Below are 18,253 nucleotides of genomic sequence, written 5' to 3'. Positions count from 1 at the left end.
AATGAGTTTTACAAACGTTAAACAGCGCATCATTTGATAAAATAATTTTGACGGTATATTGTCCAAGAAGTATTTATGGTGAATTTTCTCAGGTTAATAACCACGACTACAATAAAGTCTCAACAAATTCGCTAAAGACACGAACTCTGTTACTATTTTCTGAAAAAATAATTTTGCATAATTTTAAAACTTCAAAAATTACGGTTTCGGAATTATGCCGTTTGGACAGTATGATCGAACCGAATTTCTGGCTACGCCGCTGACTTCAAGTAAGTAGAAACAAAGTCGTTCTACACTCGTTCACAAGAAACTTCTTCGAATGCTGAATATCTATTATAATACATTGAAACCCCGATTTTATCAGCCAAATATGAACCTATCTTTGATGGGCTCTAGCAGACGAACAAGACTGAATTCGAGTAAATCCTTTCTTGAGCATGTTTTCCTTATCATGAAGATGGAAATATGCAAAAATAAAAAGTTCTTCATAATCAGATATAGTTATCAGACTACATCAAGGGACGGGAAGATTATTTTAACAGCTTCAGTTTATTATAAAGAAAAAAAAATTGCCCGATTTAGTCAATGTCCCCATTTTGTCAGCCTAAAATACACCATGAGATTGATAAAAATGAGTCTTTATTGTATGTATTATTCACTGTGTTTCATATTAATAGATACATTTCATTTTTGGGGATTTTTTTATTGCATCGAACTACAACAATTTTTAGGTAGCTTTCAAGGGGTTATTTTCTAGACTTCTTCCAAAATTTGGCGAACCTATTCCAATTCGTATATCAATTAATTGGTATACTTGAGGGTTTATATGTTGCAGATAAAGAAAATACTGAAATTTTCAGCTTTTTTCCTACACAATATTACGAAAGCTTATTAATACATTTTTCCTAATAAGTTTGTGAAAATTATAAACTATTTGAATTTTTTTAATAGTTTAATTTTTTATTTAACCGTGATTTTTAATAAATAGTGACCATCGCTTCACAACGTAGTCTATTTTTCATGGCTTGCGGTGAGCACGATCTCTCGAATTGCTGAGCTGAAAATTATGGAATAGAAATTAGTTTTTAGTATCCTTAACAGATTTAACTCGCCGCGCAGATAGCTCTGAATTAGACCCGCTGGTGCCCTAAGACGATTTCGCTAGATTTTCAGAGCACTGTGCACCCAGTGCATTAACGCAAATGATGGAAGGATATCGAAAAGTTTCGTGAAAATGAAAATTCCCGTAATGATGATGATTTTCCCAAACGCTTCGTTTTCGAGAGGTTTTTATTTGTTCTTTGGCATTAGGATTAGCGATAATAATTCAAATCAAGGATACTACTGGGAAGTCACCTTTAGAAAAAGTCGATGTCGAAGTAAAATTTGGAACTATGCACGCATGCACTTCAGAGATAACGTGATATCAGGAGCTGCGATTTCATTTCAACGCTTTTTTGTGAAAAGGGCGATACTTACAAATGTAAACATAAGGCTTTTTTCATACATGCGAATGAGGGCTTTGAAACGCAACAAATTAACCTAAAAATTTGATTCTACGGTATTGCTTTCTTAAACTACAGCAAAAAATACAACGGGCGAAACTGTATTTTTATTTGTTTATTTAAAGTTTCGCCCTCCACGCTCCATGCAAACAAACAGGGCGATACTTTTTTTGCTAGCAATTTAGAGGCGAAACTGTTATTTTCGTATTTTTTTAGGATTGTCAAGCTGATACCAGCTGTATATAGTAACAATGATCGCTATTGAAAAAACACGGACGAAATCGGTGGTGTAGAACGGTAGTTATTGTAAAAAAACGTAAGGGCGATACTTCAATGCTGATAGGTGGGACCGAAAAAGTAAACAATCGCCAAAGGGGCGATACTATCATTTTGTAAATTTCAATAGCAAAAAAAAATTTTAATTTAATAATTTCAAATACTTTATGAAGTTTTGGGTTTCGATCACTGAATCATGCAATCTAGGATGTAAAAAACACAATAGATCTTAAATAGGAAATAAAACCAAGTCTGGAAATATTCGCTGTTGATTTTCTTTGAATGGTATCACTGCTAGTATCGCCCTTTTCAAGAAAAAGCGTTAATTTCTTTGTTCTCAGTCGCGTTGGAAATTTGAGTAAAGTATAAACTTCAAATCGATTCAAAAAAAAATTGATTTTTTTGGCTCAGTACAATATATAACCCCTTTAGGAAAATTCAGTTTTCCCACCACAATTTAGATATTTTATTAACAGAGCATTAACAATAATTCTTTGGTATGTCTATTTTAAGGGCCATTTTTTCGCTTTCCCATTGATTTGGTTTAAGATTTCTAGCACTGATGTTGTCCTATGCTGATTTGAGCGATTCTCTGAGTCCTGCCAGTATCCCATGTAGTATGTGTTATCAAAAACATCGTGAAGCATCAAGTTCTAAATGTTCTCAATATAATATCCGAAGAGTTATAAGAAATGTCTCATCACACTGTTAGGTGGATTAAAAGCGTTTTTTAACAGCTATAACTTTTGATTGAGGCAAGAATTTCTCACAAAACCAGTAATGCTCATAAATGTGACTATTGCCTTTCATTTCAGTATTAACAGTTTTAGGATCAGCTCTGGAACTGAAGTTAATGCAATTAGTCTGATTGGATTCCAATGAAGCAGTGCTGCCAGAGACAGTTTACGTTAACGACTGAAAATGAATTTTTCATATATCTTCGTTATGTTGCAATACTATTGAAAACTGACAAAACCTATCAATTTATACTGTTTTCCACGTTTTCCACGCAATTGGACTATTGTAAATATTTTAGGAGAATTGTATTGAGCATTGGAAGGTAAAAATAGAGCAGCTTCTAGCACCGCGAGGTTCTAGCACCTATTTTTATGAAAAAAGGCTTTTCGTGTTGCTTGACCTCACCGTTTTCATAGAAAAATAGTTTTGAAACCCTACATGCCCTAGAAAAGAGTTGGGCATGAAAGGATTAATTATTAATAATAAATATTCATGTTTAGGATTAATATAAATAAATATTTTCAAATGCAATTTTCTGTTTCGATATAGCACATACACTAAACGAGCTTACCTAACATGAGAGTCCGAAATAAATTGAACGCTGCAATGTACTTTGGAGCAGTTGGATAACTTCTACAACATAAGAATGCCTGCTTTAGGAGTTTCAGATTGCTGACATCAAGAAATGCTTACCACCATCCTAGTTTGCCTCAGTATGCTTATCCGTTTGCCTCAAGCCATATCAAAAGCATTGGGCCTCTTCCCTTCACAGAGACAGAATACTTGAAAACGGGCACTCCCAGGCTCCGGTGGGTTCGTATCGCGTCAAATCATCACGATCAACGAGGGTGTACTACTGCATATTTACTGCTACCGCCACAAAAGGCATTCCTCGGCGTTACTCATTACAGAAATTGCGGTCTTTTGTGCAGTCGAGAGGGAAAAGGTCGCAAAATATGCAACCGACACGTTTGCATTGATGTCTTCGAGGAGGGCGCACTAGGCGACACGGTCAGAGTGCTGCTGAGTACCGGGAGGGAAAAAAATCTTACAATAATGCAATGGCTGGAGTGCACAGCACTATTATATAGATACATTCAGCCAGATTTGCGACTGTTAGTTGGAATAATTTATAAATAGAAGCTCTCGTCGGCTTGGATGATTTAGTCAGTGTACTGGAAAAGCAAATCGTGTACTCTTCATTCGGAAAAAGATGATCACGTCAGCCCGTGCTTGTGCAGTGTTGGCGCAATATGATGGGGTGCTTTACTGCTGTTGTATCATCAGGGAAAATATACCCTAAGGAAGCTTGCATCAGGCAGGATGGATGGTGCTGTGAGCAGAATAAAGCCGATAATCGGCTCAGTGCAGTTTAATATCTTGACTGACCGGTCGGTCGCCGAAAGGATGTATATCTTCGTCGAAGCTTTCGTCAGTTTTTCCAGTAGCTGGAAAAGGATGACAAGGAAAAATGCAAACGGCAGCTGCAATCTGGATCAACTATATCGAGCGTGTGTATTTGTGAGACAGTGGATTTCTGATCGGCAGCAGATTGCATTTATTTTGTGTTAAGAAATAATGCCTGAATAATGCTATCGGTCGAAGGATGCAGAAGGTCGGCAAGGATAATTATTTCAGCATGTAAATCTTTGGGGAAAATGATTTTATTAGTCGGGTAACAAATCCGCTCGGTCGTCAGAAGCGGAAATAACTATACACATCCAGGGAATTTGCTTCATAAACGAAACGGAGTGAGATCCAAGCTCAGCCGTACTGACAAGGGTGATGAGCTCACGGATCAGTGTTGATATTTTAGGGAAGTGAGAGCGGAACAGTAATCCATCATCATCACTGAGCCAACTGAGCTAAACACTGTCGTTTGAAGCATTTCCTCGTCGGATGGTTGTGGAATCGAAATAAATCCGTTTGACCTTTCCCGAGCTCAACGTTCGGCGATGTGTCAAGTCAACTTTGCGGAAAATGGCTCCGCGCTGGAAGTTTTAAACCCGGAAAATTTTAGATCGGATCGGTTGCGTTGACGGTGTCGGGTCGCGTGAAATGTTTGCGCTTTGTTGGGATGAAAATTTCTTTCACATAGGAAAAACAACTGGTTACGAGTGAAATGATGGGGCAGCGATAATCCGATGATGGAGAGATACTTTGAGAGGTGTTAAAAGTGAAGAGGAATCGTTATTCTTGTTGCCGATTAAATAATTTTGGGATAAAGTTTAAAAAATAAACGCAACCGGTTGGTGAAAAAATGAAACATTAATCGATCGATCATTCTTCGAAGATTTTATCAACACATTTTTCACAAATGATTAGCAAACAACCATTACGGAATTATTTTGTGTGCTTATGTATAAAAAGTCCAGCTATTTCTTGTGGAAAACGTCTAATTTGAATAAGTCATTGTTTCTTGTTCTCACGGGTCGCTGTTGTAAATCTATTTTCATCTTCATTTTCTTTATTGGTTGTGCTGGTTGTTGGTTTGGAGATGCTAGGTGCAATCATTGTTACCTCGATGTGGGTAGTAGCAGTTACTTTCGTGGTATTGGGTGCGATCGGTGATTCGGTTAGTGCTTGTTTCTGGCCGATCCTCAGTCATTGGTTTTGAAACCGTTTGAGGTTTAGTATAAGGCATCGGTGTTGGTCGTAATTGATAGAATTTGCTTAGCTGCGTGAACAATGGAGCGATTTTTGAATTTTCAAAGTAGGCAAGATAAGAAATCAGACTGACACAATCTTGTTGAATTTGCATATTTTCTTTCTCGAAATCGAGAAAGTACTAGAATGATTGAATAACTTCGGGTCAAACGCACATTATATTAATTCGTATACATTTGCAACACAGTAGTTTTTTAGTACAAGTAAGCGGTCTTCGATCGTGTTGATACTGGCATCAAATTCTTCAAAATGCGCTACTTTTCTCACTAATTTCAGCGAAAATGCATGTCAGCAAGCCATATCTTCAGATTCGGATACAGACAATATTCATACGGAGAATTGAACGAAGAAAAAGGGTGTGTGAAAGGATTTCGGAGTCTAATTCGGTCGTAGCATAGTGTTTGTTTTTGGGCACCACTCAAAATCCAAAGTACGTTTAGAAGGTTTTTAATTCCTTTATTTGACACAGTTCGTAGCGATAGCTTAATGGAACCGTGGACTTTTTATATCTTCATAATGTGCAAAAAATAAAAACACAAACGAATATTATTAATTATCCGTTGGATCTTGTGCGCGCAACTTTTTTATTGCGAGCGGAGACCTTCATTCGCGGAGGCGAAACATTTATCTGTTCGCGTTCTACGTCAGGGTGATTATTAAACTCTCTCCTGTTTTTGACGTCCAGGTCATCAACAATGTATATATTACAGTATTGGTGTTCGCGATCAGATGTTCTTCCCTGCTTCTTGCACTTACGCAGGCCTGTCGTCAGGATTTTGTTTTGGGAAGGGATGTTAAAAAGCATTTTATTCATAAATTCAATCAGTATAAAATACAGAAAAATATTAAATTAAGCCTTCGGTTAACCGTCATTTAACTACTGCCAATAAATTCTATACAGCCACTTCGTCCACTTTGTTCGCCACAGCCAGTTTACTTGAACAGTTATGGGTCTTCTTCAGGACCCGCTTGACGATGGACTAACAGTCATTGATTGCCCAAGTATGTAGGGAGGGTTCTTGGATTCAAACTCCGGACAAAATAACATAGGACGATCGTGTTGCTTCAGGAAAGGTAGCAAACGTTTTTTCATGCACTATTTCACATCAATTGCCTGGTTGAAGTTCTCGGTTGCAATGCAAATAACACTTTTCAAACCACAGGTACAGCAAGCCTGCCGAATCAGATGTTTCTGTGTGAACTTCGATAGCTTCAAATGCTTCAAAATATCGGCCACTTTTCCCTTCCGGTTGGTATTATGCTGGTGGCAGTTCATTAGGCTATTTTTAAAGATTTCGCTAACTCGGCGTGCTAGTAGTTTGGACTCAGGTGATACGTGAGCAATATTTTTAATTATCGTGCAAAGAAATGCGTCAAGTCGACCATATTTCGTTCGTAAAACCCTTTAAATATCTCAGATGTGGGTATTGCATGGATTTGTTCGCATCTTTGTCTAATTTCACCTAGAACTCATTAAAGAAAAAACACATTCGGACAAGTCGGTGTGCTACAACATTGCCAGCCTCTGAAAATACAGTATCTCATTTGCTCGACAGTTTATTTGACTTTCTTCAGTTTCGAGGAAAACTGATTTTTGCGATTTATATATTTGGAATAGTATTATTAAAAACTCACAATTCCAATTTTATGTAAATTTAAGGAGCAAAATAGCAAAGCAATAAATTTAAAAAAAAACAAAAAGAACATTCAATGGAGGTAGAATGTAAAGAGAGAGAAAAAATAAGTAAGGAACAAACGAGATAAAAATAATGAGTAGATAAAATGAAACAAAACAAGAAAGCTGTGGCATTTAAAATAATGGAAATAGATTAATAACATGCAAATAGTCAAAAACCTATCAATATCCACAATAAAAAAAACAAAGCGAAGAAATAACGAAAAATGAACAATATTAAGACAATGGAAAAGTTGAAAATTCAAGGTTTGTAAAAAAATTTGAATGAATATAAAACAGAATAAATAATTGAAACAATCAAATTAGACGAAGGAAATGAAAAAGGAAATTAAACTAAAATTGAAAATAAAGAAAAATGTTGCAAAATGGCGAAAATAATGAGAAATGGGTAAGCGACAAAATGAAAAATATCATGAGTATGGAAAATAGGAAAAACGACAAAAAGAAGAAAAATGAATACAGAATTTTAGGCTAATAAAATGGGGACATTGATAAAATCTTTCTTTTTGAGAAACCGAAGCTCTTTAAATATTCTTCTTTAGTCCCTAATCTCATAAACTTTCTGATTATTTAGCTTAAACTTAACTTAAGGGCGTCTAACAGTGCAAAATTTAAAAAAATTAATATTTCGGATCTCTAAGATAAGAAAAATAAGCTCAAGAAAGGATTTACTCGAATTCAACTTGGCTCGTCTGCTAGAGCCCATCAAACTACCAACTATCAATTTTCATATGAACCTGATAAAATCGTGTCAAAAATCTGTTAAAATCGGGGGTAGATAAAATCGGGGATTGATAAAATCGGGCCTTCACTGTATAATAAACAAATAAAAACGAAGCTACAAAAAAGTAAACAAATATAAAAATGGATCCACTGAGTTAGAGTGAGTTAATACAAAATGTTTAAAACATAAAAATTTGAAAACAAGATATAAAATAGAGATTATGAAAACAGGAAAACAAGAAAAATGTTCAAATATTTCACAGAACGACCATGGGATAAATACATTTTATTAGCTTCTGAAAATTAAAAAAAAGTCGACAAATTATTTTTTTAACCGAACTAATTTAGAACTGAATAAGTGCAATGGAATAATAGAAGAAGAAATAAATGGAAACAATTACACGAAATAGATTGGAGGAAAAAAATAGAAAACAGGAGCAAGTGGAATGTGCTCAAAGCCGGACAAAAGTGAAATCATAGAAAACATAAAAAAATCAGAAAAATCAAAATGGTTTAAATAGGTAGAAATGAAAATGCTAGACGAAATGGGAAAAGTAGGCATATTACAATAAATAACAGTAAGAGAAAACTAAAAAATAAATGAATTAAATAAGAAAAAAATTCCTATAAAGTAAAACTTAAAAATAGATGCAATGGAAACAGAAAACATGTACAAAATGCAAAAGGATCCAAATAAAATAATGGGAAAAATGTTTAAATGATGAAATGAAAAAAAAAACCATACAAAAGAAAAGCAATGGTTTTGGCTGAAAAATGCTCATTTTACATCGGATCAAGTCGTTTTATATACCAAATTAAAGGTTAAACTTCACGACTTTCTATGTATAGCATTTAATTCGTACCTTGAGAAAATTTTGATATGCAAGCGTTTTACGAAAAAGTTCATTTTTACTGTTTTTAAAAATGGTGGGGTAAACCCGACCGCTTATGTTTTTGGTTGAGTTAGCACAGATATTACCCAAATTTTATTGTTATTCAATAATAAATCAATTATGTAATGTTATTCTATTGAATTGTAACATGAAGAAAATGAAATTCAATGTCAAGTTTGGAGTGTCAAAATTACGAGCAGTAGCACGTATAGATGTTCCCACCTGCATCGGAGCAATTACTCTACGAATACTATATTCATCACGTTTTTGAGTCTTTCGTCTGTAATTATGAACCATTGTGCAAAAAAATAATAAATAATGACAATAAAAATATATTTCAATTTGATAAATAAATATTTTCTTAGCAAAAAAAACGGTCGGATTTACCCTACTATTTAGAGGTCGTATTTGCCCCACCGCGTAATTTTTCATTACGATGCAATTAAAAAAAATATGAAGCAAGTTGGACTAAATTCATCTATGCACTTTGTAGGACTTTAATCAAAGAATTTAAATCCTTTAACAATCAGAAATATCCTGTAGTCAATGATGCGTAAAAATCAAATCAAAAGTTGTAAAAACACACGTATTGTCGTTTGAGCATCTCAATGTAGACTAAAAATGCTGTCATGTCACCATTATGATTATTTTCGATGCTCTACCTGACAACATTGATATTAGTTCGCGTAGTGCTTCTTATTTTCGAAAACAGGGTTTACCCAACGGTCGGATTTACCCCAACTTACCCTAAATTTGAAAACTGATGGATGGATAACGAAAAATTCACAACGAAATAAAAAAAAGTAAAACGAAAAAAATAGAAAAAGTGATTATTTTAAAAAAATGGGAGATCTAATATAACAAAAATATTGAAAAAGTGCGGATGGAGAAAATACTAAAAAATATGAAAAAATACAAAAATTATTGTAATGATTCAAATTTTGTGAAATAAATTCAATAAGTTTAATTGAACAAACAAATGAAAAAAAAAACGAATAGAACGATGGAGAAAACATGTAAAGATGAAATGAATGGGACAAATATAAAAAGTTGGACGAATTTGAAAAAACAGCAAGAATTGTAGTAATATAGAAAGAAAAATATGAAGCAAAATATTTAAAACAAAATGTAAAACAAGAATAATGGAAAATTGGAAAGACTGAAAATCCTGGATCAAATGGTAAAAGAAACAACAAAAATTGCAGAAAATTAAAATATGATACAATAGAACAAGACTAAAAATTGAAATCAATAGAAACTTTAGATTACATGAAGAATATGAAATTTCTCCGATGAAATGCCAAAAAATAAGAAAAAAATTAGTTAAATTGAGAATGTTAGTTAAAGATAAAAAATATTTTCGGATTCTCGTAATTAATTAATACATTTTTTAAGCGAACATGCGAAATTAAAATGAATCGTTTTCTTCGTGGATTTGATGTTCTTTTTCAAATAAATTGTTATTGAAATATTATTTATCAGAATCATTCCTTCTGTTCAAAGTCCGGACCTCTTCCACATTTCCAAGCCCGTGGAAACACCCCTTCCCCCCTCCCCTCTCGGCGGCCCTGGATATAGTCACTAGAAACTAAATGAAATTTTTAAAAGTTCTCAATGAAAACAATTCCAAATCTAAGACAATCCTTAAAAAATGTTCTTTGTCACTACAAAGGCTATAGTACTTCAACGAATTATTGATGTTGAATTTGATTTTTATTATTTATTTACAAGTTACCATTTACTATCGTTACGAAGGTGGATACTCTAGAGCTCAGAGTATTTATTTGCTAACCGAATATGACAATCCTTGCCGGAGCTAGAAAACGCAAAGCATTCTAAGCTACATGTTTAAAAGGTGTAGAAGACGCTAAATCGAAATGAGTTGAAAAATATCCACAAAATGTTGGAACTAAGAGAATATTGAAATTTGCACAAAATCATCTGATTTAGCAAGCGATTTGTAGATGCGCAGAAACGGTTCAACTTCTATTTTCTTAATCTACACACCTAGAAAAAATAGTGTAAATTTACGTCTCCTGTCCCTGACATATACGAGCATCAAAAATGACTTAGTTTTGCGTTTGATTTTAATTTTACCTGACATTTAATTTCGTAAATCATGTAATGTTACTCCACATACAGCGTTTGTTCTGAATGGTAGGAAGTGTAATTTTATGTTATTGCGCATGTAAAGTATATGTTTATTGTAAAATTAAATGGAACACGGTAATGTTCCGTCATTTCGTAAATTACGGTTTGTTGAATTGTGTCATGTTTGCAATTACGTCAACGGTAAAATTCAGATTTTTTTGGTGTGTAGCGTCCTGCAACTACTACCAGTTCTAAGGCATCATGCTAACACAATTTTTTGATACATTCTATTTAATTGAAACTATTTTCAAGACTGGCCTTGGCCTAGCAGATCAGAGCCCCAGTTACGAAGAACTTTTGGTGGTCAATAGAATCAAAATATATAATTTATTCAACTAAAGAAAGCTTCCCATATTTAAATCTACTAAAGAAAATTGTCCAAAAATCGAATGAAAATCACTGTAGAACACGAAAAAATAGGCATATTTCAGATTTTTTTCTAGACGCAATAAAGAGGTGAATAGGAATCTTGTAAAATGGGATTTATAATACTAGTTGTGAAACACAAATAATATTTTATTTTTGACCTTTTTTCGAATTTGATACATGTGACTCATGTTCATGATATCAGCTGTTTTATCATGATATTTCTTAATTTTACTTCGCCTTTTCGCGATATGTTATGTTTTTTGTTACCATCGGATTTTTACTTGAAGTAATGTAGCACTATTAACTAGACCATAACAGTGTGACTGATTCGCGGTTCAGTGAACTACATCACGAATGTGAAATTTGTACCTCTATAGCGTTTTTGACAGCACAGCGCAGTTTCGTTTTCTGTCGAGACATCACATTGAACCTTATCAAATATATCGGACGGAATTTGCGCTAAATCGTATTCAGAATTGGTTTCAGAATTTTCTGTACATGGGAACTTTGTCACAAAAAGCCACTTTTTGTATGCTTTATTTTTCCAAATATGATCTAGACTGTCTTTTGAAATTTTTTTCTAAAAATGACAAATCCTACAAGAAAAGTTGTAGGAGTGATTGAAACAAAATTAGTTAAAGTTTTCAATAAAAATATTGAAAAAATTCTTCATCGACTTCTACATTGAAAAAAAAATCGATTTTAAAAATTTAAAGTCGATTTACAAAAAAACTCCATCTTTGATTTGGATGAAATTTTGTTCCAAAATATATAATTATGTTTCCTACCTACCGTCAAAAATTGAAGTTGAGCACTTTTAAGGAAAAAAAAAGTTATTTGAAAAAAACTTTTCCTTGTCCAAACTGAATTTACTTTTCAGCGTATTTCAATCGAAAACTAAACCAATGAAAGACCATCATCTCAGAATCCAATGTCCCAACTGCTAGTCACCTTGATACATGCAAAAAGTATCAGTATCGAATTTGGTATATATTCATTACTAACTTGATTGAGGGCAAAGATAAGCCATTTAACATCATCGATATATGCGAGATTTAACTAAATATCACTTGGCCGTGTACAAAGAAGTATCTTGGCTATGTACCCGCCCGGGAAATAGAGATTGATGGTGTAGTCTACAACAGGGGTCTTAATTGCGAAGTATGGGGTTCGCTCCTTCAAGAATCCTTTGCTTTGGCCAGTGAAAATTCCTGTTCGCAAGCAATTGCGTTCAGGAAAAATCAAGGAGTATATGAAAACAACTTATTTTCCATTAGCCTCATTTCGAACCTTTCGCCGAATCTGCTCTTCCGAACTCTGATCTTTTGAACGGGACTAGTCTACCTGTTCGCTGTTTTTGTGCCGCGAGGCATGAGCTGCCGTTGTTGCAAACAAATGGGCCTACAGCGACTTATTGCAGGAACAAGGTACGCTGTGGAAAATGCGGGAAGAATCAAGAAAAATTTTCCTACTGTGAAGAGACTCCGCATGATCTCTCGATGTGGGGACAAAATGAAACATTATTTTAAGGAACGCGCCGATAATGCAAAAGAGCGCTACGCCACCGACAACGACTAACTTCTACGTTTCCTTGTACACTAAAGAGCGAGAGCCTGACCATCTTCTAATGTGCCTATACATTTTCGAAAAAGGAAAATCAGTTTTCTCTTTTAAGCTTCCTCGTAAAGGCCTGAGAGTGTCCCTTAAAGGGTGCTGTTACAAAACCGAAGTAAGTGGTTCCTGGTCTCGGTAATCTTAGGAACTAGCAGTAATTTCAACATGGGACATCAAAAACCTCAAGTGACCGTATTTTTCAGTCCCTGCATTTTCCCCCAGGTTTTACGATTAAAGGTCAGACGAAACGAGTCTCCGACGCAAACAACCGTGAACAGTCTCGTACTTCGTGGTGGGCAGAGATTGCTTAGAATTATACGCGAAAGGGACTTTCGAACGTTGGATCGCCCAAATTTACGCGACGCTACAAATGCAAATAAAAAACTTGATGAAAACTGAAAAACGCGATTATCAGTGAAACAATGTTTCGTCATCAGTGAAACAATGTTTCGTCTGGTGTCTAAGGCCTACGTTGTGTATTCGATTCATCATGTGATTGGAATACACGGAACGTTCGTCGTATGATGACAGCTATGCATCGCTTTTATGCTAATTATTATGACAGTAGTGGTGAGACCAATTATAAAAGAGGCTGTGCTGCCAACATTCTCCTCACAAAACTGATGGTTTTATATTTACCTATCAACAACCATGCCCACATCGATACAGTTACAGGGGCTCTTCGTTTGGTGGAGCATGGAAAGCACTCCTTGTATATCCTGGGGAAAACATGGGAGTTTTGAGTACTTTATTTGAAAAATCATAGAAGATTACCTTAGTTTGAGTTTTTTCGCAGTGTTCCATTCCGGGTTATGAGAAGGCAGACACTTGGATTAGAATGATATAGAGAAGGTGTACATTTAGGTATTAGAAGGTTATATTTATGAAAAATCGCGTAGCTTCAACGAGATTTTAGATATTCTCAGAGGACGCTCGAAAATTGGCAAATTTCCTGGACCGATGGAAGTTCAGGAATCCGAAAGGTATCAACAAACCTTGGTCCAATTGAATGGATGAGGGTTATGATTCGGGTGATATCTCGGGTCATTTACAATCATTATACGTAGAAGGCCCATCTCCGGCGTATTGAGGTCGTGGAGAGCGATCTCTGCGCTTATGGTGGCGGTTATCGCGATATTAATCACGTTGTCTGGTCATGCGCTAAGTGTTCTAGTACCAGATCTCCGTTAAACGAATCCCTTCGGCCTTTTTCCAGTCCGGTCCGAGATGCCACACCAAATTTGTTACTGATACTTTTTGCATGTATCCGCCAAATAGCAGTTGGGAAATTGGATTCTGGATAAAAATACACTGAAAAAAATTCAGTTTGGACAAGAAAAAGTTTTTTTCAAATAACTTTTATTCCTTGAAAGTGCCCAACTTGAATTTTTGAGGCTAGGTAGGGAACAAAATTTCATCCAAATCAAAGATGTTTTATTATGTAATCGACTTTAAATTTTGAAAATCGATTTTTTTCAGTGTAGTAGTCGATGAAGAATTTTTTCAATATTTTTATTCAAAAATTTAACTAATTTTGTGAAAATCACTCCTACAAATTTTTTTGTAGAATTTGTCATTTTTAGACTATAGCCATTTGAAAAAAATGCTAAAAAAAGTTTCACCCTTTTCAAAAGACGGTCTAGATCATTTTTGAAAAAAAAAACAGTATGCAAAGTGGCTTTTTGTGACCAAGTGTTCATGTACAGCAAGTTTCATTAAAATCTGAGAGGGCGCTGCCAACACTTGTTCGAGTTGGCGTGAAATCGTCATCGATGTTCGAGGTCCAAATAGTGTACTTATATCTACTGCTCGTATCTATTCCTGGTCGCAGGCAGCTGGACATATATGACATTGTATGAAATAGTGCATGGAATATAAAATGATTCCATGAATAATACTCCAAGTTTTGTGAAATAGTCCGCATGAAAATTTCATGACCATGTTAAGTGAAATTAAAAATGATTAGGGATATTTTCTAAGTATCACAAGCACTCAAGATAAGTCGTAAATCATGTACTAGGGACCATCAATTAGTTCAGGAATACATGAATATTATTCTATGATTTCGTGAACAATTTCACGAGCACGAATGCGATGTCGTGATTATTGTACTTGGAATCATGAAACAGTTCACACATACATGAATATTTGAAAATTTTGTGAACTGGTTGACGAGCATTTTTTCGTGACTAATATATTAGGAATCATAAATTATTTCACGAGGATTGAATAGATTGGTGAATAAAATTTCGAGTTTCGTGAAATAGTTCACGTGGAAATATCCACTATGTTTTGAGTTTGTAAACTATTGTTCCTAAATTTATGAATAAAATCATCAGTCATCCATTGGTTTTATGAATAATGTTCATAAAGTTGTGAACTAGTTCATGTACAGAAAATTGATTTGGTAATATCATGGTGGGTATCGTGACTGAAGTTCACGAAACAAAAACAAAATTTTCCACTAATAAAAGCTTTTTGTGGGCGATATTGAAGGGAAATTAAACATAATTATAAAACTTTTTGCCTTTCTCATATAGAAAGGTTATGCAATCACTCTGAAAAACATAAACCTAATCCCGGCCCGGAGGGCCGAGTGTCATATCCCATTCGACTCAGTTCGTCGAGATCGGAAAAAGTCTGTATGTGTGTGTGTATATATGTATGTGTGTGTATGTGTGTGTATGTATGTGCGTATGTGTCAAATAATGTCACTCATTTTTCTCAGAGATGGCTGGACCGATTTGCCCAAATTTAGTCTCAAATGAAAGGTGCAACCTTCCCATCGGCTGCTATTGAATTTTGGATCGATCGGAATTCTGGTTGCGGAATTACGGGTTTCAGAGTGCGTCCACACAGAAATTTCTCATATAAACTATAGGAAAAATTAAAAATAGAATTTTTATTTTTGATGCTAAATGTGTTCAAGGTGCATGAAACGTCGAGATTTGATGCACTCGAAAAAAAAATTTGACTACGATTCACTTTTTTGGATTTTGGCACATTTTTGCCCTTCTCATATAGAAAGGTTATGCAATCACTCTGAAAAACGTCAACCTAATCCCGGCCAAATTTTTTTTTCGACTCGCATAAGGTTTCTGGATTTTAACAGGGGCGTAGTTGATGGTTTACGGAGAGGGGTTACACCCCCCCTCTACTGTTCGCGCCCCTCCTTTAAAAATCTCCTTAAATCACCCCTCAGACCACCACCCCATCCAGCCCTCATACCCCTCCCTTTCAACCCCATCATCTTTAAACCACCACTATATCACAAAGCATACCAATTTAAGCTGGGGAGTCGTGGGTTCATGGGACTTTCGCCCTCTTCACATACCCACCCCCGCTTGGCAAAATGAGTTAGCAAGCAGATAACATTGATCTAATGCTGATTAGGCTAATGGAGTATGATATTTTTTTGTTTCAAGTGTTTCACATTCGACACGTAGCTCATCAAGTTCGTGGCTGGCATGCCATTGTGTATAAGTGCAAAGTGTACTAAGAATGTAATGGACATTTCCACGATTATGTTGAACATAAAAAGCCTCCGTGCCATAGTTTAGAGAAATGAGAAAGGCACAATTGCACCGCTAGGTGGATTAAAACAGGTTTTTTTTATTCATTTTGTTTATTTGATAGCCACAAATGCGTTAGCTTGGCGGTGCCAAATTCTCTTATATTTACATTTTGGATATTTTAAAAATAGGAGGTTACAATGTTGAAATATTTTTTTATAAAAGAGAAAAAAATACAGCTATCTTAAGACTAGAAATAAGATTGTATATACAAGAGAGGGGCAAAAGATTTTTCATGAAAAATTTTAAAACAAGGGATTCAGTTTGATGTACAAGAGGGGAGTAACAGTATTTTACGAAATATTTTACAGTTATCTTAAAACTAACAATATAGTTTGGTACACAAAAGGGGGAAAAATACTTGTGAGAAATTTCATAGATATCTTAAAACTAGGGATACAATTCTATTTACAAGATGGAGGACAAAAGTTTCAATAAAGAGTAAAAATTACAGCTATCTTAAAACTAGAAACACAGAATACAAATTTGATTTTTTTTTAACGAAGTCTTATGCTTGGTCAAGATATTCAGAGGGGGGCTAAAACATTATTTTTGTTCACGGTCCTATTTTCTTAACGCAAAAGCGTGATTGTTCCAGAATTCATGGTACTTTGTTCACGTTTTTGGGAACATTTTTTTCCGTGTGGAAAAACTCGATTAAGGTGACTCATTCATTTCGATAGCTTACTATGGCAGCAATTTTAGTAACAGTTTCTTTTGTTCTTCAGACAAGGCACACAATAGTGACTATTTTTGTCGTTCGCTTTGCACTGGTTCGGGCAAAAGCATAAAGCACACTGAGTTTAATACTCATTGTCTTTGGTGGTTGGAAAAAGCAATCTTGCTTAGCTTTGTCTCAATAATTTGTTCAAATCAAACGAGTTAAAAATTTATTAAAGTCGTCGAAAAACATGTTATGAGTGTAGTAATAATCTTTTCAATTGACGTGTATCCTTGTCGTCTTGCTAAAGGTGTTTTTGTTGGACACTCAACGGTTAAATACAGTTTGAAAATGCATCACTATTACCAGTCCCTGTTGGAAATCGTGGAATCGTTTATGAAGACATTTTTACTAATGGCGTGTCTAGGTCTAGATGACCACTGTTATCATTTTCTTCGGCTACTATTCAAAATCTGTCATTCGATCCAACTAATGAAACAAATTCATTAGTTAAGCAGAGTCCACCTGGTTGGGGTTCGACCAAAGGGTGGGTAGAACGGTACCTTTAGTACTACAGATCTTCTCAATTCCCTTACCCAGGATGTAAACCAGGATTATCCAGAAGCAAAATTTAAGTATATTTGTACACACATTCGACGAAGTGTCATAAATTCAATTTACTTAATTGAACAAGCTCTTCACGCCCACAAGGTTTCATTGCCGAACATTTGTCAAGTTAGCAAAAGAACCCGCCAAATGAAAAAACATCCAATTCAAACCGAGATCACGCTTCCAAGAGCACAAAGCACAATAATCACAAGCTCAAGTATATCCTCAACCGAATCGTTTCCCGCGGTAAATTCCAAATTGTCCGCAGTGGCACAACACGGGGGTCATCAAGCATAATTGCATTCCACGAATCCGTTATCCCATTCGCGCACTGCTGAAGGTCGTCGTCGGGCATTGGCAAATCCAATCGGGAATGTACTCCCGAAGCCTCCGGACAAAGCGCAAACAAAATTTATCCGATTCCGTGATCCAGGTGGGGGATTAATTTCGGCGGAACACATTTGTAAAGGATACATAATGAGATTTTCCGTCTCGTTGCTACCTGATTGGAGAAAAAATACAGTAGAATACAGTAGAATTGCAGCGGGCAAAGGGGTTGGGCGGGAGCTCAAATAAAAATGAACGTATTAATGACCCATTCAGGTATGAACTCAGATTCCCCCGGAGAGTGCGCAAATTTCCTGGAAATGTACATTTTTCATTTCGTTATTTGATTTACCCGGGGTGCGAGAGGATTGCAATTAAGAATCTTCTGTGTACTCGGCCTCTGCTCACAACCATGGGAATAATTAATGGAGAAGAAGCTCCTTTTTTATTAT

The sequence above is a fragment of the Topomyia yanbarensis genome, chromosome 3 (genome assembly GCF_030247195.1).
Source record: "Topomyia yanbarensis strain Yona2022 chromosome 3, ASM3024719v1, whole genome shotgun sequence".
Taxonomy (NCBI): domain Eukaryota; kingdom Metazoa; phylum Arthropoda; class Insecta; order Diptera; family Culicidae; genus Topomyia; species Topomyia yanbarensis.
The sequence above is the reverse complement of the archived record's forward strand: the minus strand, read 5'-3'. Positions refer to the sequence as shown.